General features: G+C 39.0%; 1 long non-coding RNA gene across 1 annotated transcript in view; it reads right to left on the bottom strand.

Moving 5' to 3' along the window:
- The window catches only part of LOC139729451 (uncharacterized), a 76,100-nt gene that overhangs the window by 16,922 nt on the left and 31,320 nt on the right, over positions 1–27,858 (bottom strand). The window contains exon 2 of the long non-coding RNA XR_011710869.1: positions 1,312–1,419. This is a non-coding gene — a long non-coding RNA (uncharacterized lncRNA). The remainder of the gene's footprint in view (positions 1–1,311; positions 1,420–27,858) is intronic.

Raw genomic sequence — 27,858 nt, 5'->3', positions numbered from 1 at the left:
TGAATCAAACTCAAAATAATGAGAGTGCTCTAATCTTTTTAAAACATAATTCTATCAATATTCTTCAAATCTGCAATTTGGATTTGATAATTCGATAAATACAGTTTGCTCTGGCTAGGTTATCATTCAAAACCTCTTCATACGTTCATATCTGACGAAATCGCTCTCATTACTTCTGACATTTTACTTCTGCCATTTTTACCTCTGCCATTTTACCTCTGCCATTTTTACCGCTGCCATTTTTACCTCTGCCATTTTTACCTCTGCCATTTTTACCTCTGCCATTTTTGCCTCTGTCATTATTACCTCTGCCATTTTTAACTCAGCTCTATTAATAGAAACAATCAGTAGGCGGAAGAAGACTAATCACTAGAATGTCTGCCTAGTGACAGTGGTATACGTCTTCTATTCCGATCCTTGCGCAACCAAAGGGCGTTGACATGAACTCAAAATCCAGGAGGTTTAAAGAAACGAGTCCGTGGCTTTGCGCGCAGCTAGTGTTTCGGGGAAACAATACTCGACGGACTTACCAAACTGCATCAAACATATACATACAGGATGGCTGCTACCCTGTCGCCCTTTGCGCTGACAAAATGGCAGAGATGTAGCACATGAGAACAGTAAATTACTTTGGAAACTAGGACGACCTCACAGACAGAGAAGTGGACAGTGTTTACATGAGTGTGTCTTCCTCGTTATCGTCACATGTAGCGGATACTACTAAATATATGTTGATCATATTAAAACAGGAGAAACTTTCCTCGTAAACATTAGAGAAATTGGGAAATTCTCTCTGTTCCTCTTCTTCTTTGTTGGTACCTCTTTCTCAATCGCTCTCCCCCTCTTCTCTTGTAGTTTTTGTTTTCTGTATTCTTTGAGACAATTACAGTCCCCATGGGAAGAATACCAGATAAGTGTTTTAGTATCTTCGTGTTTCATTATCATCAATATATATATATATATGTATATATGTATATATATATATATATATATATATATATATATATACACGTGAAAAAGTAAGTATGTAGGTCCTAATTGTAATGTTGCAGTGCATCCATGCAATGACGTTAACGCGAAATCGTTAAAAAAATCCACATGTATGACTGAAATGCCTCTTGTATGACCTGGACGAGAAGGAAAGACATTTTGCAGAGCATATAGGCCTAATGGCATTCTGAGGGTCCAAACCCATGCTCTTGTGCTGATTGAATTGACAAGGACACGGAGAGTGGCGCCAAACCCATCTTGAAGTAAAATCGTCATTGTTTTGGGAGAGGTTTAACTGGAAAGACAGGGTCAAGACTGTACCTCTATTTGTCGCCCATCGTATCACCACTGCGCAGTCATCGTGTGCAGGGGTCCGTCCCGTGGGTTGCACACTCAGTCCTCGGAGCGTCTTGAACGAAGGCTGGCATTCTGCAAGAAACGATTTAGAAGCATACAGTCATTATGATGGCGTTGCTTTTCACTCTAAGAATGCATCACGGACAATCTATTCAAGGGAATCTTACGAGGTCTGTGCACTATGTACTATTTTAAGCCGTACTGCTCTCAGTGACTTTAAAGTAAGAACTGGACGGGCGAACAGTTACGGCGGATGCGTCCTTCAGCGTGCCTCAACCATTCGAATTCTTCTTCCGTCTCAGTAATATCCCCCGTCCGATATTTGATTTGTAACTCGACCACGTTATGATTTGCCTGACATACATTTCAAGTGAAGGTAGGTCAGGGGGACGCCATTTTTCAAACCCTCCGCCGAACACTCGATGGTACTTCGGATCAGTTTCAAAGCCTCTCGGTTAACCCGCTCATTGTTTCGATCCAAAGAGTTCTATTTGATTTGGGCGATGCCCCCCTTTCGGAACTTGTTGACTTGCTCGCCTTTCCCTCTTTTAAGGGCAGCGTGGTTTTCCGAGTTAAGTGGCAGGGTCTCTCGTGAAAAACATAACAACTCGATGATCTGTTTTAAATGCTCTCTGACATTTGATGCTCCTACTTCCGTTCTTCTCTAATGGTACTTACTTTCCATTCTCTCACAATGTCTCCCCATGGTATGCTAATTGTAGTCTCAAATATAATGTATTCTGGTCTACCTTTGTCTATATTCTCTGTTTCCCTCCATAACTCCCTCTCTCTCTTCTATAAGATCTATCCATCTATCTATATGTCTGCCTGTCTGTCTTCATCTATCTATCTTATTGTTTCGTTTTCTCTCTCCCTATCTGTCCCCTTACACTTATATCATTTCTTCCGTAACACTGTTTTGCACTCTACACTAAACCATCTCCGCCCACTTTGCTCTTTCCCCGTGTTTACCATCCCCGGACGGCTTCGGAGATCACTCTCGACATCCAACGATGATGGAGCCGACACGGTGGAAGCCGTTCGGCGAAGATTTGACGGAAAGATTGCCTTCTTGCGTGATGGCCAGTGAAACAAATCCCTCCGAGGAGGATAGTTGTGAGGCGGGGGAGGTTTTCATAAAGAGCTTTTTCATTATTGTAAATAAGTTAGAATAGTCGTGGTTACAATGGGTTATAGAAGTGAAAAATGCTCGCAGCTGATTGGTTAGCTGTTGTCCCGCCGTTGCCATGAAAACTGCGATTATTGTCTTGAGCAATCAATATCAATCGCTCTCGCAGAAATGCTTTCATGGTTTTCGTTTATTTGTTTATTTGCTTGTTTTTAATCAAAAGGCATCTAAATATGTTCCATGATCATACCATAAATATCATGACAAATATCTTTGTTCACCGATTTTAAAAATCCTTTCACATCATACCTCTCCCCCCGCCCCCTTTCTGGCTCATGTACTGGAAGAACATGCTAATCCACATCGACCGGTTAAATCAAAGAGAACAAGAAAGAAAGATGTATGAATTCACTGATACCGATGTCCCCATGCATGACAAGAAAGAGATATCATGGCGATTAATGATATTGAAAGCGAGTCAACATTTCTTCGCGGAAATATGTCCGCGACAGGGCTATTTCGCCTGATATAGGATGTGTCCATTTGTCTAGCGTGACTTGTCCTTATGGGGTGTACCACGAGTAACCCGTGGCACCTCATTCACGTTACCTGGAATTACATAGATTAGGGTTTACGACGAGGGATAAGGATGCCCTTTCTATCAGATGGATGTCTCCTAGGTTACGGGAGATGGGGTGTCAGCTCAAGAGGACCTCAAGAGCAATTTAGTCTGCCCTAATTGCGTCGAAATCTGAGAGTTCTTTTTCGTTTGCAGGCCACCATATCACAGTCTCGACTAAAGCACTTGCCTTGTCAGACAACGTTTTCAATTTCATTCATCGGATTCTCCAAGCTCTTATTCTTTGTGTGTCTCTTTCTCCCCCACCCATCTTTCCTTTTCTTCTTCCATATTCATTATCCACAGCTCTTCTCTCTCTCTCTCTCTCTCTCTCTCTCTCTCTTAACCCCTCTTTTCTCTCTCACAGTCTCTCCGTCTATCGATGCATCAATCCATCTTTATATCTGTGTCTCCATTTTGATTGTAACTCCTTTAAAACTACAGTTCATGGAAAGTCTGTCCTACTCAATGGGGCATCATCTCTTCATTACTATATGAATTATATCAGCGATTCACACACTCCGATACGCAGTTTAAACGGGGAACTACTGACCAGTTATGAATGTTAGTCTGATAAGAAAAAGTGACATTCTATGTGCATAACAGTAGAAAGTTTGTATCAAAATTCACAATTTCATAAGTTTTCTAATTTTTTTTTCCGATTTTCATCAAATTATCAGTGTTGTGCTGATGAAATTTCACTCTTTCTTTTCAAACTAACTTTTAACTAGTCCGGGATTCTCGGGTTTTGGCGCCAATTGAAAGCCCTATCAGACGGTTTAATGATACAGTATTCACGAAATGGTTGTGGACATGATCCGACCTCTGACTCGACTGACAGATAGATCGGTATTTCAAGACACTGATCCTGAGAAATGAAATGAAATGAAATGAAATGAAATGAAATGAAATGAAATGAAATGAAATGAAATGAAATGAAATGAAATGAAATGAAATGAAATGAAATGAAATGAAATGAAATGAAATGAAATGAAATGAAATGAAATGAAATGAAATGAAATGTGAAATGAAATGAAATGTAAATGAATGAAACGATGTTAAGTTGTAACCCGAGAGAAGTCTTAATCAATGTATGGTAACCACCTCCCCACACACACACAAGCACACACACACACCACACACACACACACACACACACCACACACACAAGCACATACACACATACACACACATACACACGTACACGCGTACAGACATACTCCCATGCAACAAATGCCTTGACTGTAGGCTACAGATGACCACCTGTTTCAGATAAGAAAGCGTGTTTCAAAGTTAAACCTCCCCAGGTAAGAGCGTTCCGTTGTTTTTATTCGGCTGATCCGCTGTCAAAATGTGGCTAGAAATCGAGTTTGGTGTGAGGGGTTCACGCCTCCCACTCTCCTGCCCTCTCAGCAATCCACAGCGGACAAGGTGTATCCACCCTTTCACAGCCAATCGATAAACGAGGAAAAAGGTGTCTAAAATATCTGGAACAGTGACCCCTGTGGATTCTCTCGCTCCGGAAATATCACCTCAGATATCTAAGACGACAATCTACCTCTTACCGAGATGACTCTCCTTCTCTCCGTTGTACATTTCTCTCTTTTTTTCCCCTATCCATCCATTTTTCTCTTCGTACATTATATTCATATCAAAGCTCATGTGAGTAATGCAACTCTGTGGGAGATGTGGCTATCATCATTCTCTTTCTCTTTCTCTCTACTAACCATTCTCTTTCTCTTGTGTTTGATGCCATGTTCGTTAAAAACATAAGTGTTCACTCATATCCTGCCCGGTAATCCAATGAATACCACTTGCCATTGACAAGGACTACTTAGAACTTTATCTGTATTCTCTCTCTCTCTTGGTCTGGCCCAAAATTTGTAAATTCTCTTGATAACAGTACTGTATGAAAGAAGATTTAAGTTTAAATACTTTAACATTCAAATTAACGATTAATTGTTATTCTTTTTATACAGCAGGATGAGATATACTTTTGTAAGCCCTTTTTTCAAGTCTTTTTTGGTTTACACACTAAGAAATACGGGTTCAAATTTGAACCCCAAAATTGTCGCTATACAACCACCCTATAGGGCGCAACTTTGCAACCCAATAAGCAATTTGCACCCTTAGAGGTGCAATACGCTGAATTTTGAACCTGTAGGGGTGCGGATTTGCACCCTCGATTTTGTGCTAGTCAAGGGTGCTAACATGCACCATAGACATTAATACATTGTGAATTGAAAATTTGGACCACGAGTACCAAGGTTTTACTCGTAAGATCAAACTTACACTCTGATGGATATGCCTGCATCTTTGTAGGTACGAATTCTACTTGCATAATAAAATGTGCAAATGTGCAGTCCAGGGTGCTGCTATAGGGACAAATAGGGTGCAAATTTGAACCTTTATTTTTTAGTTTGTATAGACCCTTCAATTCTTAGTTCTTCCTTCTCCCTTTTCCCTGTCTTCTTTAGCCTATTGCTGTTATTTCTTCCACGCTTACCTGTCTTTGTCTTTTTTTTTTGTCTTTTTAACAAGAGAGCTGTCTAGTGTTCGTTTGTGTGTTTGTGTGCTGTATGTGAATGTGTGTTTGTTCATTTTTGGTCTTTCCTTTTTGGAAGGCAATTATGCCTAAATCTTGTTAGTTCAATAGGTTATTGTTTATGAGGAGCCTGCAATTTCTGCTTTTCAGCATGCTCCTCCAATGCCGGCAATTTTGATTCCTGTTGTCATAAAACTCACATTTATTGTACTTCAGTTCACATTTTCTCCTTATTACAATGTTTCATTGATTTTGTGTGATTATGTGTGTCTAAATGTCTCACTGCAATTGTATTTTTTGTTTGTTGGAAATAAAAATAAATGAAATGAAATGGGGCAATTCGCTCTAATCTCTCCCTCTCTGCTATATAAGTGTTCATTTCGATACCTAATGCGTTTTATTCTTCCTGTCTTTTCCCTTGTTTGAATCTTTAGGCATTGTTTTCTCCGATTCCTATTCTGTCTGTTAAAGGGGAAATCCAGTCCAAATAAAAGTTAGTCTGATAGGAAAGAGTAAAATATTACGAGTTCAATGGTATAAATTTGATCAAAATCGGATGAAAAATAAGGAAGTTCTGACATTTTGAAGTTTCGCTATTTTTGGGGGAAACAGCTCTTGAACAGTCAATATGAATATGCAAATGGCAAAGTGAGCATGTCATTCCCTCACAACTTACCATATAGTTTGTACATAAAATTTTGAAATTTCCACTTTTTCATTCAAACGCAATTATGCCCGAGGCTCAAATCCTCGTATATCTAACTGATCACTATTCTGAAGTTATTCAACCAGGAATAACGTCATGTTTCAGACTTCAATGACCATAACGTTGAATTTTCGTCATTTTTTTTTTGTACACGATCAATGGAAAATTGTGAGGGTATGACATGGTTAGCTCACTCATTTGCATATTCATATCCACTGTACAAAAACAGTTTTGCAGAAATTAGTAAAACTTCAAAATGTCATAACTTCCTTATTTTAAATCTGATTTCAGTCAACTTTTTACCGCTGAACTCGTAAGATTTTACTCTCTTTTATCAGACTAACTTATATTTGGACTCGATTTCCTCTTTAACATAGGAAGCTATATGTAATTCTATTTCAACCATGATTGTATGTTCTTACAGATTCTAATGTGTGCACTCCCAATGACTTCGCAATATGTTTTATATTACCAATTTGTTTGACGGCACTCTCTTTCTAAAGTGATCCACCAAAGGAGGGGGCTACAGATTGCGCTTGCCTGTCTCGCTTCACGTTTAAACTTGTGAATTGTAAACAACAAAAGAAATTAACCTTTCAAAGACCTTTCTGCTGAATACCTTTAATTCTTTTCCCTTCATCATTCCAAAAGGACAGTACAAGGGCTCTGAATGCTGATGATGCCCGAAATATCTCTCAAGAAAAGTATGTTCTTGCTTTGGTCGCAAGAGAGGTAAAAGGACGCAAATCTGTCTCGGCGCGGATCCTTCAGTCCGACTCGAGAGTTTCGGTGTAATCCTTTCTCGTGATGCATTCTGATTCCCTTGGTTTGCAATCCACGCTTGTGAAGCCCGACAAGGGGTCGTGACGAAAGCCCTCCGTTGAAGGTCAAGATGTGATAGCGCGTATTAGCTCAGTCGCGTCTCATCGACGGCGTCCTTAAAAACAAGGATTGTAAGCACTTCGGTCTAATCTATAAACCCGCCGACCGGTCTACAGTGGTTTACGCGGGAGACTTTGTGAAGGTCGACTTGCTTCATCTTGGTCCAATCACATGGCGTTCCGGAGCGCCAAGTTTGTGGTGTGTGTGTGTGTGTGTGTGTGCGTAAATGTGTGCGTGTGTGTGTAATAAAATGTATGATATCTGCCACTGTTTTGCAATCTGTCGTGATGTAAGACAATCGATAAGCACATTGAATGGTACATCAAAACAAATCAAGTTTCAGTCACTCTCATACTTTTTTTATTGAATTCAATTCAATTAGTTTCCATCAACAAAAAGTGATATATAATAATACAAAGTGTGTATTTGTCAATTCATGTTATTGACCAATTAGAGAAAATAATAAAAATCATGAAATATAGTAATATATATATATATATATATATATATATATATATATATATATGTATATATATGGATAATTCGGGAAAAGATGTCAGTAAATTGTGGCTTTTGGGCGCCATCAACTGCTTACTTTGGTGTCTACGACTCTATAATGTTTGATAATGATTCCCGCATCGAGCATTTTAGATCTTTAATTTATCTTTCTTTTTGGAAATGAATAGATGAAATTATTTATAATAGGTAAAATAGATGGGAAAAAGTCAATCAATTACCATTGCAATTATCATTATCACCATGTTGATGTAATGTAAAGTCTAGGGAAAGAAGAGGCCCAGAAAGTACACTCTGAATTTCATCTATTTCAATTACTCAACATGACTTACTTCGTTTTTATAAACAAATACAAACTAATGTGAAAAGGATTATGGCAGAATTGGTGACCTCAGATAAAAATGTTCATTATGTGTGCACATATGCATAGGTGTTACATAACATATAAAGATAATGTAAGTATAAGTCTATATCCATATTATGATTTATGGAGAGACGTTTTCACATGATCAATATGTATGCTTATGTAAGGATTGACGTATGTACCCCAAGGTGTCATGAGTTCTTGAGAAATTTGATATCAGTATATCAATTGATAGCAAAAGAAAGGTTCGGCTAGGGGAAAAAAAGAGAAAAAAGAGAAAGTGTGTAAGTCCCACAAGGCGACTATTTTCTGTTAGAAATTGCCTCCAAAATGTCACTGCCTACCTTCCAAATATCAGTACTGATTATGTTTTATTTGGTTTGCATTCTGGGGCTGATTGCACCGCTCTGCGATAAGAAGAGGCCCTATTTCACACCGACGGGGGGAATATTTTCATTTTCCCCCCGTTCCACAAGTGACACAGAAACCGTATGTTTACAAGATTCAATGCGGATAGGCGTTTCTGCGCGGTGGCTATACTGATGTTACAGTAAATTTCTGTAATGTTGGCTTCGCACGAGAGTAGACTGATACTGTCAAACAGGGCTGGTGACGATTTCAACCACATTTTCTCTTCAGAGGTTTGATGAAAATGTAAGTTTATAATAAATAAATATGATTTTGAACTTGGGAATAGAACTTGGGAAGGTTGAGTTGTTTTGTGGTAATGAAAATAAAACGTGAATCCAAATGAAAACCCCCCAACAAATTCACATACCTTAAACGAGAATTAAAGCGCGCGCGTGTGCGTGAGTGTTTGGTTGGTTGTATATGTGTCTGTACTAAACGTGCGTGCGTGCGCGCGCGCGCGCGCGCGTGTGTGTGTGTGTGTGTGGGTGTGGGTGTGTGTGTGTGATGTGTGTGTGTTTATTCAGGATTGCCAGAGACAATTTGTATTTCCCTCCGTCTTGTTCGATCGTCTTATGCATAGTGCTTGTTATGGTACCGTATTATCACATGATGTAATTAGCCTCATTTCAGTCGGAGACCATGCAGGAACACCATGTCTCCCCCAACGTGCGTAATATGCCTGAGGAACAGACGAGGCAATTATTCGTTATAACCTGAACCTGTTAAGAGGACAGATAGCTGTGTTCCAGAATGAAGATTGATATCCAAAACCAAGAAGAAAAAAAAAACCGGTTGATGTTGGTATGAAGAACACTTTAAAGGGAATCTCCTATTATCTTCATTTCGAGGTAAATTTCACAAACATTTTAGTGACAGTTTCATCTTCATATATATATATATATATATACATATATATATATATATATATATATATATATATATATATATATATATATATATATATATATACATAACCATCATCACTATCATTATCGCAGTAGTAGTAGTATTGCTGTTGTTATTATAACTATTATAATTATCATTATTCTAATTATTCATAGAGAGATGCAATGAACTTGATAAAATGAATTTTTAGCCGGCTAAGTTACACCTGTCACCATTTTCATGTTAGATTAAGTGATATTATACTGTCTTCGCTTCATGGTATTCTGATCGGTTTGTAGAAAGAAATATCAAATCGAAAAATAACCTTTTTTTAATACGTCATTATCTCCTTTAATCCCCTGCATCCCATTCCAACTCTGTATGTCCATTAAATGGCGTTTATAATGATGGCTGTGACCTCTATATATTCGAATTCATTCTTTGCTTATTTAATCCAGAAGGGGAACCCTTAATAAAAGCGGAGATGACTTTTCTTTTATTAACGTATTATGACAGACTTGAGAGGAGGCCACGGGGGTCATCATCTCAATAGATTACATGATTATAACCAGCTTCAATTTTTGGTATCAAAGAATATATGAAAAGTCAAAATCCCATACACTTTCTTTCTCATGTTTGATCGTTACTGACTGTTTGATTATTTCTTTATTCGTCTTTCATGTCCTTGTAGAGATTATGATGTAAAATTTCTCTACAAAGGTGTGACTATTGGGTATTCAAGAGTGTGACGAACATGTATACTGATCACGGTTTTTTTTTCTTTTGCTTTGTGTGTGTGTGAGTGTGTGTGTGTGTGTGCGGCTATGTTCTGCTGCGTGTGGGTTTTCTTTTGTGTGTTTGTGTGTGTGTGTGTGTGTGTGTGTGTGTGCATGTGTGTATGTGATAACTTTATACACGTATGTTGTCAAGAGAGGCAATGTACAGTACATGCATCGAATTCTCTGTAAGCAAAACAACAGTGTGAATCTTCATTATTATGTCGCAGACAAGACGGGATGCGTAATGTAGTTTGACAAGCGAGCACTGGGTTTCCATGCTAACGTCATTAGCGCCACGCGGAGAAGACGAAGAACACGGAGATGCGCTAGAACCCATTGCAGGTTGAGCGGTTGTCAACATTAAAGGATCTTCCGCAACCGTTTGCTGAGAAGGATAACATATATTCTTTTAAATTTGCTCAAAAGTTTTTCTAGCTTGACATCTGAAAGAGGAACAATCGATGCCAACTTGGGAATATTCAGCAAAGATACTCTGATATCACGTAATCACGGTGCTTCTCTCAATAAAGTAATCATCTTGTTCAGCTACTTTTGTATTGTATCTCCATACTCACTCTCTCTAATCATGTTTTCTCTTTTTCTCACACTCATCCACGTTCTCTCCATCTTCTTCTCCTTCATCTTCCTCTCGCTGGAGGAAGACACGCCCTAAATAATCAATTATACCATCAGCCCGCAGGAGGGATGGGAACTGGCACACGTGAGCTGAAGAACAGATGACACAGGTGCGCCTCTAAGCCCTCCGCTCGGACGGGCCCCTCTCATAATGGGGCCAAGTTTATTACCCTGATTAGATGAAGGGATGTTCTCGCACCTTAGGGAACGTCGGCTCTTTTTCACTTCATCCCATGTCTGCTGTTAACACACCATAGAGTTAGTACATATCATACAAGGTTCCGCAATCAAAGGCTTAAATCATTTTAAGTCCAGTAAAAAAAACAACCACACAATCATAATAATTAGATGACCATGGACATGTCAATCACGCTCATTAACACGATAATTCAAGTTCGTCAACAAGGTGTCTTGATTTTCCTTAATAATCATGATAGTTGAAGAGAATTTTATTTCTATCTATAATGTTCTTCTATGTATCTATGTATGCAGTTTTTGTTTTTTGTTTTTAAGCTGGACGGACCAGCTGAAGAACAGCCATTAGCTGAAGCAGGTCCCGTATGAAATATAAATTGAACTAAACTGAGTTATTATGTATGTTTTATACGTATATACATATATATATATCACTCCTAATTTTTGTCATCGACAGGAATACAACATTCCTCTGATTTTGAAAAAAAAAAGAAAGTATAAGAAATATTGTTTCAAGATGGAAAAATTCCTGGAGATAAGCAGGTAGTATCATATCAAAAGCCATAACCAAGACGTGACTAGGCCTCTAGTTCGAGGCATCCACATCGGAAACATCCTACAAGGTTTATTCGGCTATGCATTGTATATGGCTAACACTTTGATAGTTACTGTTATGCACGTTTGATTTGTCAAAGTTGTTCGCTTTCTTTTTGCCGCTGTCTTTATACTATGTTCGAGACAACATTTTCATGACGAATTACAACGAATCTTTTCGATGTATAAATGTGAATACAGGGCAAAGCGAACAGGAAAAACCTAATGTATTTTACAAAACAAAATTATGCAACCAATACAATTTACTTCAATACGAAGATGACATCAATCATACTCCTACCCTCCCTCCCTCACACCCCTCCCTCCTCCTCCCTCACTCACTTCTCTTTTGTCTCTCCCCCCCCCCCCTTTAACAAAAAATAAACCTAACAACAAAAAGATTGATGCCGAGTCCTGTTAAAGTGTTGACCATCCAGAATATAAAGGGGAAAAAAGGCCCACTTGCCTCGGCGGAACGTACAGACATACATCTGAATGCACGGCAAGGGGCTCTTCCTCTTCCAACTGTGAAATTTAGCCATTTCCCGAAGAATGCATACTCTGATTAGATACAGTTACTTTTGGGAAATCTGAGTTCATGTTTATTTCACATATTCTTTGAGTTGTGAGTAGAGTGCGCCAAGGGCAAGATATGAAATGAACACCCATACGTTGCCTAACAGCCTGTGAGATTTGCGTCTTGCTTTCCCTACTGATTGCGGCGGGTAATGCTTCCCTTGTTATCTTCGTATTCGACGCACAGTCCTAAAAGATACGCATGTACATGTTTATACGAATACCCAAGCCTTTCACAGACACACAGACAGACAGACAGACAGACAGACGGACACAGACACACCATTACACACACATAAACATACACAATTACGCACATACACAAATACAGTTGTATGTGAGTGTAGCGGAAACTAATATTTGCTCTAGAAGTATCATTGTTTTCTTATCATTATGATTATTACTGTCCTTACTATTATTATGACGGTGACGATGACTCTGAGGCTGATGATAATTATGATTACCATTATTATTTGATTACTACTATCACTACCATTATTGTATTTACTATTGTACACGTGTGGTTTAACTGTTTAATGATGAATTAAGTGTGCTGGATTAAAATTAATCTTTTTTTCATGCGCCTTCCAGCAAAGATATCATGATAAAAGCACTGCAAGATAGTAATTGCTGAGTGTATATGGGGGTTACTTCCAAAAGCATAATTTGTCTTCAACAATGATATAGAATATGCACCGGGTCTATAGCCATGGCATCATATTGCTGTCAGGTAACGCTTACAGTTATGAATTATTGAAGTGGAATACATCATGTATATTACGATGACATATGCATTTTGTGGTATATGAGAAGTTCCTAGACTTTCACTGGAATACAAAACCAGCACGTGGTGGGCGAAACATTTTATTAATAGCTAACACACTGAATTTTTACCCCCCTAAAATACATAATATGCATATATATATATATATATATATATATATATATATATAATACAGATCATGTTTCAGAGAACGTAATCATATTTTAGAGAAACAACATTATCTTCTTCAAACAGTCAGGCAATTACACCCATTATGAGTTCCAGTTATGGAGTTAGCAGTTCCCCCATTTTTTCTGAAAATGTATATGTTTCTTTTTTTTTTAACAATGTGAACGAAGACATAATGAATATGTTTTACAAATGTTGACAAGCAACTGTCTTTACCGTTTTCTTCCACCAATCATCCATAAATGCCCAAAGTGTGCTCGTTTAATAGTATATCCGCTGTCCGCGTGTTGTTAGTTAGCAATGTTTACATTCTCTGTATGAAACGTGTTGATAATTTCCAATGATCTGTGATTAATGCTGGGTAATGCGGGATACACTGCATTTATTTGCAATTTCATGAACTTGAACACTTGCATTTATCCAAATCAACCTTTTCAGTGCGTTATTACACTTGACGTAATAGTCTCCCTCGATATAGGCTGACTCATCATTAATACTTCTCGTAGGATTATATTAACATGAAAGAGACAAGGCAACATTTTTAAGGTCATCCTGACCGATTAAAGCTTGGTTTGGCCATGGAGCTAGTACAACATCATCTCAATGGTTCGGCTGAAGTACTACTTTATACTTATTAATACGGAGATAGCCAGTAGTTTGAATCCAAAGGCTGATGCTGCTGCACACTCCCCCAGCTATCAACCTTCATGTATAAAATTCAGCGTGGTTGCTATACACGTACTAGCAAATGTATCGCCCCCCCACCCCCCCCCCCCCCCCTCGCCGTCCAGTGTATGGGTTTCGTATTCCAGTCAAAGTCTAGGAGCTTCTCATATACCACAAAATGCATAAGTCATCGTATGTATATGATGTATTCCACTTCAATAATTCATCCGCGGTATTTGATCTCCATTCGCCTGCCTCAATAGCCGCAGTTAAAACCCTATATACCACGGGTTGTTACATTCACTGGACAACGTCTGCGAGTTGACCAATTTACCTCACAATCAAACAAACAAACAAACAAACAAACAGACAAACTTACTGCAAACATCATTATTGAGGGTAGAAGGCTACGATTGAGGGGGGTTGGGGTGTACAGATTCTCTACTTCGAGTCCACTCAAAAGTCCATCATGCTCAGATGCTTGTCCACACGAGACATTATCGGAAATTCAATTCAATTCAATTCAATTCATCTTTATTCGTCCAATAAAAAGTATTACAGGAAACTCATCGCGGGATTTTCACATATAAATGACAAAGCATAACAAATACAATATATACATAAAAAAGAACAACACGGAATAGCACTTGACAAATAAATAAATAACCGGGCATGTATGCAAAATCAAACTGAAAAGAACAATCGTATAAAAACGTTGCATAAAAACGGACTCCATTGGCATGGTGCTAAAAACTTCAAAAACCTTCTCTCTTGTTACGTCCCAATATCAACCCCCCCCCCCCCGTCAGCCCGTAATAGACTGGAACCAAAACCAACTCGCACTAAAATACAACACAGCAAACAAATCAAAACATACAGAAACAATATCAGTGATTATATCATCATATCATATAAATTTCTTTCTAAGTCCACCAATATTGCACAGAGTCATTTCCCAAATTCTGAAATATAATAATGCCAAAAAATATATATCGCTTTTCACGTAAACCCATAGGATGTTACTGTACAAAATTGATGTTTTTCCTGTTTGTTTGACTTTTCTTTCTGCTTTGTTCAGTGCTTGTCTGGTGGAGTCATTACCATGACCTACCTACACCATGCCGACTTCTTGTTACAACTTCATACTTGCATGATTCTTTACCTGGAGCGATACCTGCTCGACAACGCTCAACTAACAAAGAGAGAGAGAGAGAGAGAGAGAGAGAGAGAGAGAGAGAGAGAGAAGAAAAAAACATACACACACAAGAAAACACAAAAGAGGCAATTCAATACCTCGAGTTCTTTTTTTTTTTAGTTGGTTTCTTTCTTTGCCGAGGGAGACACGAGTCTCTACCCCCCCCCCCCCCTCATTTTTGGCCATTTTCCGAGGCATTTGCCAAGCGCGGTTTTCCGTCGTGCGGTGTATAATGAGGTGTCATAATGTCTCCGTTAAAATGCCATCTCTCGGAAGACAGCTCTCGTGTTTCTTCAGGGTATCTCGTGTAAACATGAACTTTAAGACAATTTAACCGAGGCGGCTATCCTTTTATCCATTTTCTCCCTCTATTACACGCACAAACACAAGCCGTGAACAAGTACAAACACTCGCCGGCGCATTTGCATTTTTCTCTCACCATGTAAGCTACCGAACATCACGTCCCGTGAAGTATTATATAGACAAGCACGGCGTCAAGGTTGTGATCCATTTTCTTGCCAAACGTTGCCTGCTTAGCACTCAATTTTGAAGAACGGCAAAAACGTCTAGAAGATCCGTGTCTCCGACAGTTAAGACGTTCAGCAAGAAGGTGGCTTGTTGAAACTCGACAAGGCACCTTGTTCAGGACGTAAAGGCGAGAAAGCGATTCATGATAGAATTGAAACTCTCTCAGGCGATTGGTACAGGAAAAGAAAGCGAAAGGGTGATTTGTTATTAAGAGTCATCGAGACCCTTTGTGTTGGAATAAAAGGCAAAGACTTGCTGCAATTCGCCCTTGCACTTCGTTTGGGACGAAACTGGCAAGTAGGTGACTTAATACCAGAACTCCCTGGCCTTGTTCTGGGGTGAGAAAATGAGGTTACCACTAAACAATAATGTATTATACTCGCCTATAGGAGACGTATTTGGGCGAACATGGCAGGTAGGCGATTTATCAAAACTCACATACGTGACAGAGTTGCCTTGTTTTGGGGTGAGAAAATGAGGATGCCACTGAAAAATAATGGATAATACGCGCCTAAGAGACTTATTTTGGGCGAACATGGCAGGTAGGTTATCATCAAAACTCACAAACATGGCATAGTTGCCTTGTTCTGGGGTAAGAAAATGGGGATGCCACCAAACAACAATAGTCGGTACTCGTCCAAGAGCCTTATTTGGGACGAAAAGGAGAGAAGCCACCTCGTTTAAATTCAGCTTGCATGGCTTCCTTCAGTCGCAATAGGATCGCAAAAGTACGATATTCATGTTTAGTATTATGTTCTCAGCATTCACTAGAGGTATGATTGCCTATTTTACGATTCTCATTGAAGATCCAATCTAAGACTATCAGTGGCTAATGAGAGAATAAAACAAATTAAAGGATAATTCAGAAATGATAGTCAAGAAGCTAGTAACATGATCAGCTCATCATAAAACAGTTTTCACCTGAGTTAACCATGAAAACTGCATGCATAGATAGCTATAAGTATGCTGATGGAATTTTATACCAAAGGAGAATGACAATCGTAAAGCAAAAAACTTACGCGGCTGAGGTTCAACGAACCGAGAGCGAAGCATCAGCGAGAGTCTTTATGAGCGGAACGAATTGAGAATACTATGGCCACTTGAACGTCTAAATGTCGACTTACATCGCCTTTAATGGCCACCTGAGCATAGTTCCCGAGGTCACGTGAAGGCAACGATGCTACCGTATTAGTCCTCATCTGTGATGAGCTCTGACTGCTTCTAATTTCACGTTTTCTCGGCAAACGTAATTATTTTTCCCCTGACTGCTGAAAAAGTCGTAAACCGCGAGATTACACTTCAAGCCCGGAGTGAATTCATTAGCACAAATTAATACAGGTTAAAAGCACTTTCGACTGGTAAAACTAATGAAGATTACCAAGTAAGTTGGATTTCCATGATCATTATTTTGACCAGGGTGGATATTTCAAGGCCACACAGACCGCTATGTTAATGCAAGGAGGTGGATTCCACCTCCCTGGTTAATGCATCAAAACTCTTCCTCTACGCGTGCTCTTCTGTAACCAACCACAGACGAACACTTCGAAATCTAAGACGATGGAGTAGTCCATGCTAGTGGTTATGACATAAGTAAGGTATCAGTATACGGGAAGGTCACTGCCGACTAGGTGGCTTGCCTACTAGGTGGCTTTCCAGGGTTTAACAACAGACAGGAGCTCTGACAGAAGGAGGAAAGGGGAAGAAGGGGGGGGGGGGGGGGGGGGGGGGGATAATCATGCACTCCAAGGGTTCACCATAAACTCCCGGAGTAGTATACATGTACCCAGATGGTGCAAAGTCACCCGACATGCCCGAGTTGAGTCAAGGGGAGGAAGCACGGACCCTCGATCGCGCGTAGTCATGCAGTCACAGCGCTCGGAGGGTAGCTCCAAGCTGCTTTGCAGTGCGTCACAGGGTGACCTCACGCCAGGTCTGATATCCTCCCTTATCCTACAGCGCCACAAATCCCATGGAATCAGATAGTTTTCACTTTTTCCTTCCCATTCTCCTTCTCCTGATTTATCTTCTCTTGATTCTTCGTTTTCTGTGTTTTTTTTCTACTTCCATCTCAATTTCTTCTTGTTCTTCTTCTTCCTTTTTTTTTCATCTTCTTCCTTTAATTCTGTCAATATTATGCCAAATCTCCAGAGAGCAAACTCACTTTCAAATTACACCATAGGTCCCAAGTTTTCACGTTAACGTTGAGACTCAAGATAATGGATGGAAGAGTGCCTGATCAGAAACGATCTGAAACGATTTAAGGGCACTTGGCTGATTGAGATGATATTCAGCGACTCGGGCATTAAAATGCTTTAGCAAAAATTCCATCCGGCTTTAAAACAAGGACTTGGTGAGCAAACAAGACAAAGGAACTCCTCACGCAGATTTGATTTTCTTTAGCGGTGCAGCAATAAAAATCTTTTTTCGTCAGGTGTTACCCAGCAAGCCAAGGGGATCATATCAAGATTGAACTGACAACGAACTTTAGCCGCCAGCGTCTCCGTTGCTCCGAAACACACATTATCGCAGAACAAGCCTCGAATCGATTCGCGAGGGAAACGAGGCGATATATATAGACGCCCACCTAGTCGCTGGATGCAATTCCACACATTTTCACGGGTGGCATGTGACGGAGAATGAAATTGGATTTTAGCTCAGTGGTTGTGGGCATTGGAGAGAGAGAATGCACTGATCGCTTTGTGATATAACCATCGGCAGCTTTGATCTTCAGCTTCATCGATATTCTGCTCAGCGCCTTCGATATCATTACGGTATCGATTGGATTGGTTCATAGGCGTGCGTACGGTCGGGGAGAAATAGTAAATCACTTTCAGCCTCGGTGTTTTTCGTACATGGACATCCTTGTTATGCTCCTCGCATACACTAAAGGTGTCGGAACAGTCAACACAAAAATTCTGATAAATTAGATATATGTATATTTATATAGAGCCACAGAAATCTACAGAAAACATATTCGACGTGCAGATGTAGGCTAACAGGCAAGTGGGTTAAAAATGGGAAAAAACAAATTTCCCGACTTAAATGAAGGCATTGTACATGTGTGTGTGTGTGTGTGTGTGCGTGTGTGTGTGTGTGAGTGAGTGCGTTTGTGCGTGTGTGCGTCTGTATGTGCATAAGGAACACCAGTGCATTGCTGAATAAAGACTGACTACAGTATCTGAAACTGGGGAATCGTCACAGAAAGCTTCAAATGCAAACAACAAGATATCTTTTTTTTTATGTGACAGTAACGACACCGTTTGACGAAAGAGAGAACATTTTCAAGTGACACTCTACTTGACCATTAACCGCACTTAGTTTGCTACTAGAGTGTACTGCATATCCTCCCAGTAATTGTTTGATTAGATGTTGGTATCATCATTATCAAGATGCGATCACTTAATAGAATCACCTAACAGTTTTCTTTACAGCTAACCATCTTGCTTATGGCTTGCGTTCGTGTATAAAATCAAATTACCGCCAGAAAACAGCCCCACGCCTTGACGAGAGGCTAATGTCAACAGGTCTAAGGATGTTGTGAAGTTGGCAGCGTTTCGCTCCACAGGAAGCGTGCAGTGCCTGTCCCCTTGGAGTAAGTACACAGGAAGCCGGTGGTTCGGGGACGAAAGGGTTCCTGATTCTCGGTCCACAGAGTTCTGAAGGGGTGTCGAAGTATACCCGAAAATAATTCTTCTTCCCTAAGATCCGTCCAATCATATTTCTTCTTATCTTAATGCTTCTACCTCTCTACTCCCCTCATCCTCCCTAAATCTCTCTCATATTCCGTCAGTCAGTCTGTCTGTCTTTTCCTTCCCCCCCCCCCCTCCTCTCTCTGTCTCTCTCGAGTTCCCCTTTTTTTCCACTTCTGGTTCCTGTTTTTCAGGCAAATTATAATCACTGAATATTCTCCTCCTATATCCCCGTCAAGTCAAGTTTCTTCTCATCGCTAGTTCCCTCAACTCACTTCGTTTCTTATTGCAGCTCTCCTCTGTCAAAATACATCTATTACATACATTATCTGCACTTATCAGAATCCTTGATAATCCCATTGAGTAATTTTGCCATCGTTTTTATGCCTCCGCCACGAAGTGGTGCCGGAGGCATTATGTTTTCGGGTTGTCCGTCCGTCCGTCCTTCCGTCCGTCCGTCCGTCCGTCCGTCCGTCCTTCCGTCCGTCCGTCTGTCCGTCTTTCCGTCCGTCCGTAATGAATTTTGTGGACAAGGTAACTATCAAAAGCTGTTGAGGTATCCTAATGAAACTTGGCATGTATGTGTATTAGGGGGTGAAGTTGTGCCTATCAACTTTTGGGTGCACGTGCCCAAGGTCAAAGGTCAAAAGGTCAAGGTCAAATACATAAAATTTCACTATTTCCACCATATCTATGCAATGCCTGAAGATATTTTCTTGAAACTTAGTGTATACATGTATTACCCAATTTAGATTCTCTGGTGAAAGTTTGGGTCATGAGGTCAAAGGTCAAAGGTCAAAAGGTCGAGTAAAAGTATTAAAACTTCTTTTTTTTTCTCTGTAAATTGGAAAATTGTTCAAGGTATCTTCATGGAACATAGTATATACATGTACTGACTGGCAGTGATTATCTAGAGAATGTAGGGTTCATGGGGTCAAAGGTCAGGGGTCAAAGGTCAAGTGCAACACTTCAAAATTTTACTATTTCCCTCATGTTCATGCAATGCCAGCAGGATTAATATTCTTTTTTTTTACACTTGGTGTATGCATGTGTAACCTAATAGAAATTCTCTGGAGAGCTTTTTTTCTTTTTCTTTTTTTATTGCCTCAAAGGTCAAAAGGTCAAAGATCAAGTGAAAGTGCTGAACTAACTTTTTCCTCCATATCTCGGAAGTGGCTCAATTTATCGTGAAACTTACTGCATATCTATGCATGTTCTTCCTGAAAGTGATTATCTTATGAATTTTAGGGTCAAAGGCCAGATGAACATGGTAACAAATACTATTCAGTACAGAAATTGCACCTTTTCTCCATACCGGTACCATGAAAATTACTCATTGCATTAAATGTATGAATGGGTCAAAGTCAAGTTAAAGTCCTTAAATCCCCAAATACATGCTCTCCTATTCATCCAATTAAACCAAGGTCAAGGAAGGTGAACATTCAACACATTTGTGACAAACTTGTCATTTCAATATTTTGCCAGTTTTGTGAAAATGTAATCACACATTGTCCACATGAACTATCTAGACCTATTAGGAGAATCATGCATTATGGCGGAGGCATACCAGTCGCCATAGCGACATTTCTAGTTCCATTCTATCTCTCTCCCAAAGGCAAAAAAAAAAAGATACATAATTCCATCCCTTCCCCTTCCCCTTCTTTCTTGTTCTTTCGAATCGAGAATTTGGGCAAACATGAGTAATTACCATCCACAGTCTGTTCCATTTCTGAATGTTCCCATCCCCCCCCCCCCCCCCATCCTCAACCCTTCTGGTCCCGACAAACATTCATTCCCCACACGTATAGCTCCAAACTGCGCCGCAGTTAATGCGATTTGCAATGTGCGTCGATATAAAAACCATCTCAGTGATTGCGGTACTGACGCTTTTAAAGGACAAGTTCACCTTCATAAACATAAGGATTGAGAGAATGTAGCAATATTAGTAGAACACATCAGTGAAAGTTTGAGGAAAATCAGACAATCCGTTCAAAAGTTATGAATTTTTGAAGTTTTTGTGCAGTAACCGCTGGATGAGAAGACTACTGCAGTGTATGTATAACTTAGATGTCACATGCGTACAACAATATAAGGAAAATATAAAGAGAATTTCACAAAATTCCATCTTTTGAAAAAAGTACACATTCCCTCGACTCGTTACCGACAAATGTTATGGGTAATATTATTCCCCCCGCCTTTAGAAAGAGGCAAGTCAAGTGCTCTTTTATTATGCGAAAAAAGTGAAAATATGTTAAATTTTCTTTTACATTTTCTTTATACTGTTGTACGCATATGACTCACAAGCTGTAGTAGTCTCCTCATCCAGTAGTTCCAACACAAAAATTTTAAAAATTCATAACTTTTGCATCGATTGTCCAATTTTCCTCAAACTTTCACTGATGTGTTCTACTATTATTGTTACATTCTCTCAATCCTTATGTTTATGAAGGTGAACTTGTCCTTTAAAGGCAACATGCAGTTTTGCAAATGAATAGATACTTGTGTGCGTAAAACACTTCGTATAGAAGAAAATTAATTCAGAATAAGTAAATAGAAATCTTGACGAAGAATCTCCCTTCTTGAAACAAAAGTTATTGTTGTTGTTTTTAACAAAGGGCGTTCCCTGACTGAAAATGCAAAAAACAAAAACAAAAAAAAAACCCTCACTAACTGTATACAATGTACCATCATCCTCATTCCTTTTTCGATTTTGTATTCTAATCTTTTCTATATATTCTGTTATTCTATCAAATTTGATTTCATTTTGCTTGTTAATCGAAGAAAGACGAATCATTATTTGAAAACAAAGATGTCGCCTGTTTTTGCAGAAACACATATTTGTGGCCAAAATATATGTTGATGTCTGGGGCAATTCTTGAGCGTGTTAAACACAATCTTGCTGTCATGGTATAGGCACCCTACATCTGATTGAAATCATAAACCTACCAACTTTGCATTCAGCATGTTCATCCATCAAGTTCTGGGGAATTCTGCTGCAGGAATAATCAACTCGACATCACTAAATTGGCACCTCCTCTGACATTCCATTGCAGAAGATTTATAGAAGGTACTACATTCATTAATCTGTACGACGTCAAAAGTATATTTTACATGTGTTGCCAATTTGAGAGAAGAACAAGACAGAAACTTCCACCTCCTTGAGATTGTACTAATTGAAGAACAACGCTTGGTTATAAATCTCTAATAAGAGGCTATAGAAAATTCGACAACTGAAACAAACAATTATATGGAAATCAAAGGGTTTACAAGAATTGAATACTGATTATTGATAATTACCAATACAACAAAAGAACACGGTACCAATGTGGTCTCTGGGACTTTGACAAAAATAACAACAAATCAGAATAGAGTCATAAGACTGAAATTTGCGACTGACGTGGATTTGCACGAAAAAGTTTCAACATTAAACAACAACAAAACAACAAAATGTGTGTAACGTGGTACCGTTGTTATACATTTGTAACTATGGTTACGTTTATTGTCTGAAATTGTGTGATAAACATAATTCCTTCTGTCTATTTTCAATGTATATTTGTAATGTAGTGTGTCATTATGAGCGCTTTTTGTGAGAGTCGCTTTATCATGTTGCGAGCAGCTGCACTGTGTGCCAAAATGGTCGGGTTTTTTCTCTGTTCTTACATTCCTTTCACTGTCGCTACCTTAAACGAAAGTCATCGTTGATAGATTAACAATTTCAAGACTTCACTTCCTCTTTTACCCTCTAAATCTTCGTGCCACTGTCAATAATGTGTGCTCAGCAATTGTTGCCGTCACCTTCAACTTAAAACCGACTTTCAAAATGACAGGACTTGACGTGTTTTCAGCAGACGATGTTTTTTCCGCGAGGCATGCAGCTAATCACACTAATACTAGTAATAGTGGCCGATCTCCAGCGCGCGGACTAAAGCAGTTGGCGCATATCCGTGGGCTTTTCAGCCGACAAGATGGTCACAGAAATAGAACGAAATGCGCACTTAATTATATTACGACCTTGTACAGTTGCAGCTCGTTTTTCGAATTCGATAGCGCCCACTCAAGAGACAGATGCCTTGTGAATTTTCGTTTTTGTTTTTGTTTTAAAGACTTGTGTGCCATCATTTCTAGAGCCGTGTGGGGTGTTGTTTTGGTGAAGTGAATGAGCAACTGTTGTAAAACCTTGAGTTTTTCTCTCGTGATCATATTATACGGGGAAAATTTCAATGCATGCGTGATTTTCAAGTTAGACAAAAAATGCCGTTTTTAAACGGAATTTACATAATCAAATTTGTGACAAACCTTTTCCAGAAAATTGTAATAGGGCGTAAGTCAATACGTGGGAACTGACAAGAAGTCAATATCGAGTCATGAGCATTTTGATCCTGAGACCTGTCGGAGGATCAGCTAGGGGCGATGGTTGATAAAGCTAGATCCGACTTCTATCATTAATTTAACAAGGCAAATAAAATCTCCTGCGTGATTGCTGCTTATGTCATCTTAGCATTCGCATTCCAAGTCATTTCAAAAATAAATGTCACAATCCAACTCGTGACTGACTTTTCCCAGAAGGCTTTCATAGGACCCGTCATTCGCAAAAACACGTTGAGTGAGGTTCTCGAATAAATTTCTATTTTCGATTTGCAAGTCCGCAGTGCAGAGAAATGAGCCTGACTATTATACGCTTGGATCGAAATAATGGGTGATGTTCGTTATTTCTAAGATTCGTTAGTCCAAAGATGAAATAAGGTTCATTAATCCAAAACACACTAATGTCATATAGGGCCTACCTAGATGTTCGTAACATGAAATAGGGCATTTCCATTGCCTAAACATGTCGATGGCTGTGCCATGGCTGAAACTTTTAGTCAGTTTTTTCATTCGAAAGTTGAAAAAATCCGAGATAATTTCAATTGTAATGTTGTACTATCTGAATCTGAACCTGTAACCTCTTCCACACTGGAAACCTTCCAACATACAACTACTGATGAAATACTTCTCCTTCTTCGTAAATTGCCTCCTAAATCCTGTCCATTGGATCCGGTTCCAACCATTCTCTTAAAGGACTGCGCACCCACGTTTGCCCCGATTATTTCTCAAATTGTTAACCTCAGTATCGAGCAAGCTACCGTACCCTTATCTTTAAAGAAAGCTCTGATCCGTCCTTTGCTGAAAAAACCTTCATTGGATAAGGAATCATTGACAAGTTATCGTCCTGTATGCAATCTTTCATTTTTGTTCAAGATTTTAGAGAGAGTTGTGTTCTCGAGACTCTCAGACTATATGCTGGAACATGGTCTATTCGATCCTTTACAGTCGGCTTATCGCCCTCACCATAGTGTGGAGACCCTTTTGATAAATGTTTCTAGTTATATTTTAAGGGAAATGGATTCCGGATCCGTCACAGCAATGGTTTTGTTGGATCTGTCTTCGGCCTTCGACACTGTAGATCACAGAATTCTTGTCAATACACTTAGAAGTTTGGGTATCCAGGGACAAGCTCTCGAATGGTTTAAATCATACCTATCACACCATTCACAGTCTGTTCTTTTGAATGGTGTCACATCGTCTTCAAAGCCATTAGGCTGTGGTGTACCTCAAGGCTCTGTTGGCGGGCCCACCCTTTTTTCTATCTATTTGATCGGTCTGCGGAAAATATTTCAAAGGCATTCTGTTCGGTATCATCTATATGCAGACGACATACAAGTTTTTGTATCTTTTCCACCACATCAAATCCAAGCATCTCATGCACTGCGCTGTCTAGAAAATTGCATCATTGATATTGATGCTTGGATGAGGTCTAACTCATTGTTTCTAAACCACAGCAAGTGTGAATTTATCCTTTTTGGTTCTAAATCTCACTTGAATAAGTTGGATATTAATTGTATTTCGATTGTAGGTAATGATATTCCTCTGTCAAAGTCATGTCGCAATCTGGGTGTTATGTTTGACTCTCACATGGCTATGTCCGATCAAATCACCAACATTTCTAAATCAGTCCGTTATCAATTGCGCAATATTGGTTTTATTCGCAAGTATTTGACTCGCTCTGCCACGGAAAAACTTGTTCATGCACTTATTTCTTCACGCCTTGATTTCGGTAATGGTTTGTTTTTCAATCTACCAAACTCGCAAATTGCCCAATTACAAAAGCTACAAAATGCCGCTGCACGTATTGTTTCTTTGTCAAGTAAACGCAGTCATATCACACCTATCCTGAAGAGTCTTCATTGGTTGCCTGTACAGGAGCGTATTCGGTTTAAGATACTTCTTTTGGTTTATCATGTTATTGAGGGAACAGCTCCTGATTACAATGTTTGTTTGTTTCGTCAATACCAACCTTCACGAACTCTTCGATCCTCAACTTCAGGTCTCTTACATATTCCGTTTTCTAGGAAATCTTGGGGGGAACGAGCTTTCGCTCACGCTGGACCAACACTGTGGAATTCACTTCCTCGTGAGCTGAAAGACTCGAGCTCTTTAACATCTTTCAGGAGTAATTTAAAATCCTATCTGTTTAGCAGTGCATTTTGAAGACCAGTGTCTTTTGAAGACAGACTTTCATGTCTTTTTTTTCTGCTTCTTCATCCTTCTTCTATTACTGTGATGTACTTGTATTTTCAATCTGTTTGCTTTGATGTACAATTGTAAAGCGCCTTGAGCATTTAATCAAAGTGGAGAACGGCGCTATAGAAATTGTATGTATTATTATGTATTATTATTTGTGGCGTTATTCCGAAGGTTCGTAACTCCGAAGGTTCGTCAATCCGAAAATGAAATAAAGTTCGTTATTCCGAAGCTCGCAAATCCGAAAATGAAATAAGGTCCTTTATTCCAAAGATTCGTTAATCTGAAAACGAACTACATAGTTCTAAATTCGGAAGATGCGTTTAGTACTCAACTTCTTTTCATTTTTGGATTAGGGAACCTTATTTCATTTTCGGAGTGACGAACGAACGAATCTTCGGAAAGGCGAAATGTAACCATAATATGCTAATTGTTGTCGAAAGCAAAATTTGGAATTTGAAAATTGGGATCAGAATATGACCAGCTTACATATCGAGTGAAACTGTACCTTCCGAAATATATATACATATTTATATATATATATATATATATATATATATATATATATATATATATATATATATATTAGAGAATGAAGTGTTCCTAGCTACAACTTCATTTATATGGAATTCACCTTTATGTAACCAGTTCTACGTGTCCGTCATAAAATCATAATGACTAGAAGACCACAAATCAAATAGTGATGAGCGATCACCAGGGAAATCTGCATTTCAGCTATTTGAGCCCCTCCCCATCCAATTCCCGCCCCAAACACACACAAACACACACATACACAACACTGCTTTCATGATTTCAGTAATAACACGCAACGACACTATACTAGCAATATATTGTGCCAACATTATACGTTCTCTCTGACTTGTCTTATCGTTCTTAACCAAACGATGCAACCAATAACAGAGACTTAAGAACTTTCTAAAACAGAATGTAACCGGGTAAATTTGATTGTAAACTGACCAAAAAGCAGTTAAAGATTAAATAAGAGAGGAATGGCCATCTTTCATCAGATTCAGAGTTACTAATGACATCATTGTTTAGACAGTTGAATTTATTGATCTTGCTAACGAGCAAAAATACAACCAAAAACAATAATTTTGTTTTTGAAATCTGAACCAGTCTATTCTAAGAGTCTATTCTTATTTCGCGACTTGATTCTTGATTTGTTGATTGTTGATTTCTTCTACAAGAGACGACAGGTATAAGGCTATCTACAATTCGTAATTAATTTGGGTCAAATTGTACCTTGATCACAGCAAATCATGATTTTGGAGTTTTTTACTTTTGGCGAGAAATCCAAATTTGTTGATGCTTTCGTCAATAAACGAGGTATACATGGCTGTGTATCACAAAGATTACTTATGATGGAAACCCCCCCCCCCCCCCAAAAAAAAAATATATATATATATATATATATATATGAAAAGAAAATCTTGCTATGACAGAAGTCTGGAAGAGACGTTCACATCGAGATGGATGATGAAAATGACAGTGATGACAGGATGTTTTCAATTCTTTTGTTTTCTGTTCTCTTTTTTTTTTTTTGGGGGGGGGGAAAGGGTTCTCATATCTAGGCTCTCTTGTATACGGGAAAAATGACAGAGCAATATGAAGTCATAACTGTCTTCTGTTGTCTTCAAATGTGACAGATAGGCAACATCAGGTAATTATTGCTGCAAATGTCTCCATGATTGGACTAATCATCACGCATCATACTCGATCTCTTCTCCAGCGATAGCTTTTAGGGACGATCCCTCTAGATCAGATCACGTGGATGCGATCTTGCCTTTTACATCTTTGCTTTTTTATTTTTTCCCCATCCATCTGTTCATTCGAAATTGATTTCTCTTGGTGGATTTTCTTTCTCATCAAGACGTGGTTAAAGGCGACCTTGTCATATCCTGTCGTGCCAGCTGATATTTAAAATGGCGCCTTCAGGCTAGTCTGTCGATCAGGCGTTTCCATACTGTGATTAGAATTAAATGTCATGTTTCAAAGAGCATGTCATTTCAGAAACTTCTTTTTTTCCAAGGAAAGAATAAATGTGAAGTAAAGAGGTGATTTT

Source organism: Diadema antillarum, unplaced genomic scaffold (assembly GCF_040938485.1).
Source record: "Diadema antillarum isolate AM-2024a unplaced genomic scaffold, OU_Dant_1.0 seq00000243_RagTag, whole genome shotgun sequence".
In the NCBI taxonomy this organism is placed as follows: Eukaryota; Metazoa; Echinodermata; class Echinoidea; order Diadematoida; family Diadematidae; genus Diadema; species Diadema antillarum.
This window is presented reverse-complemented; position numbering and strand designations above follow the sequence as displayed.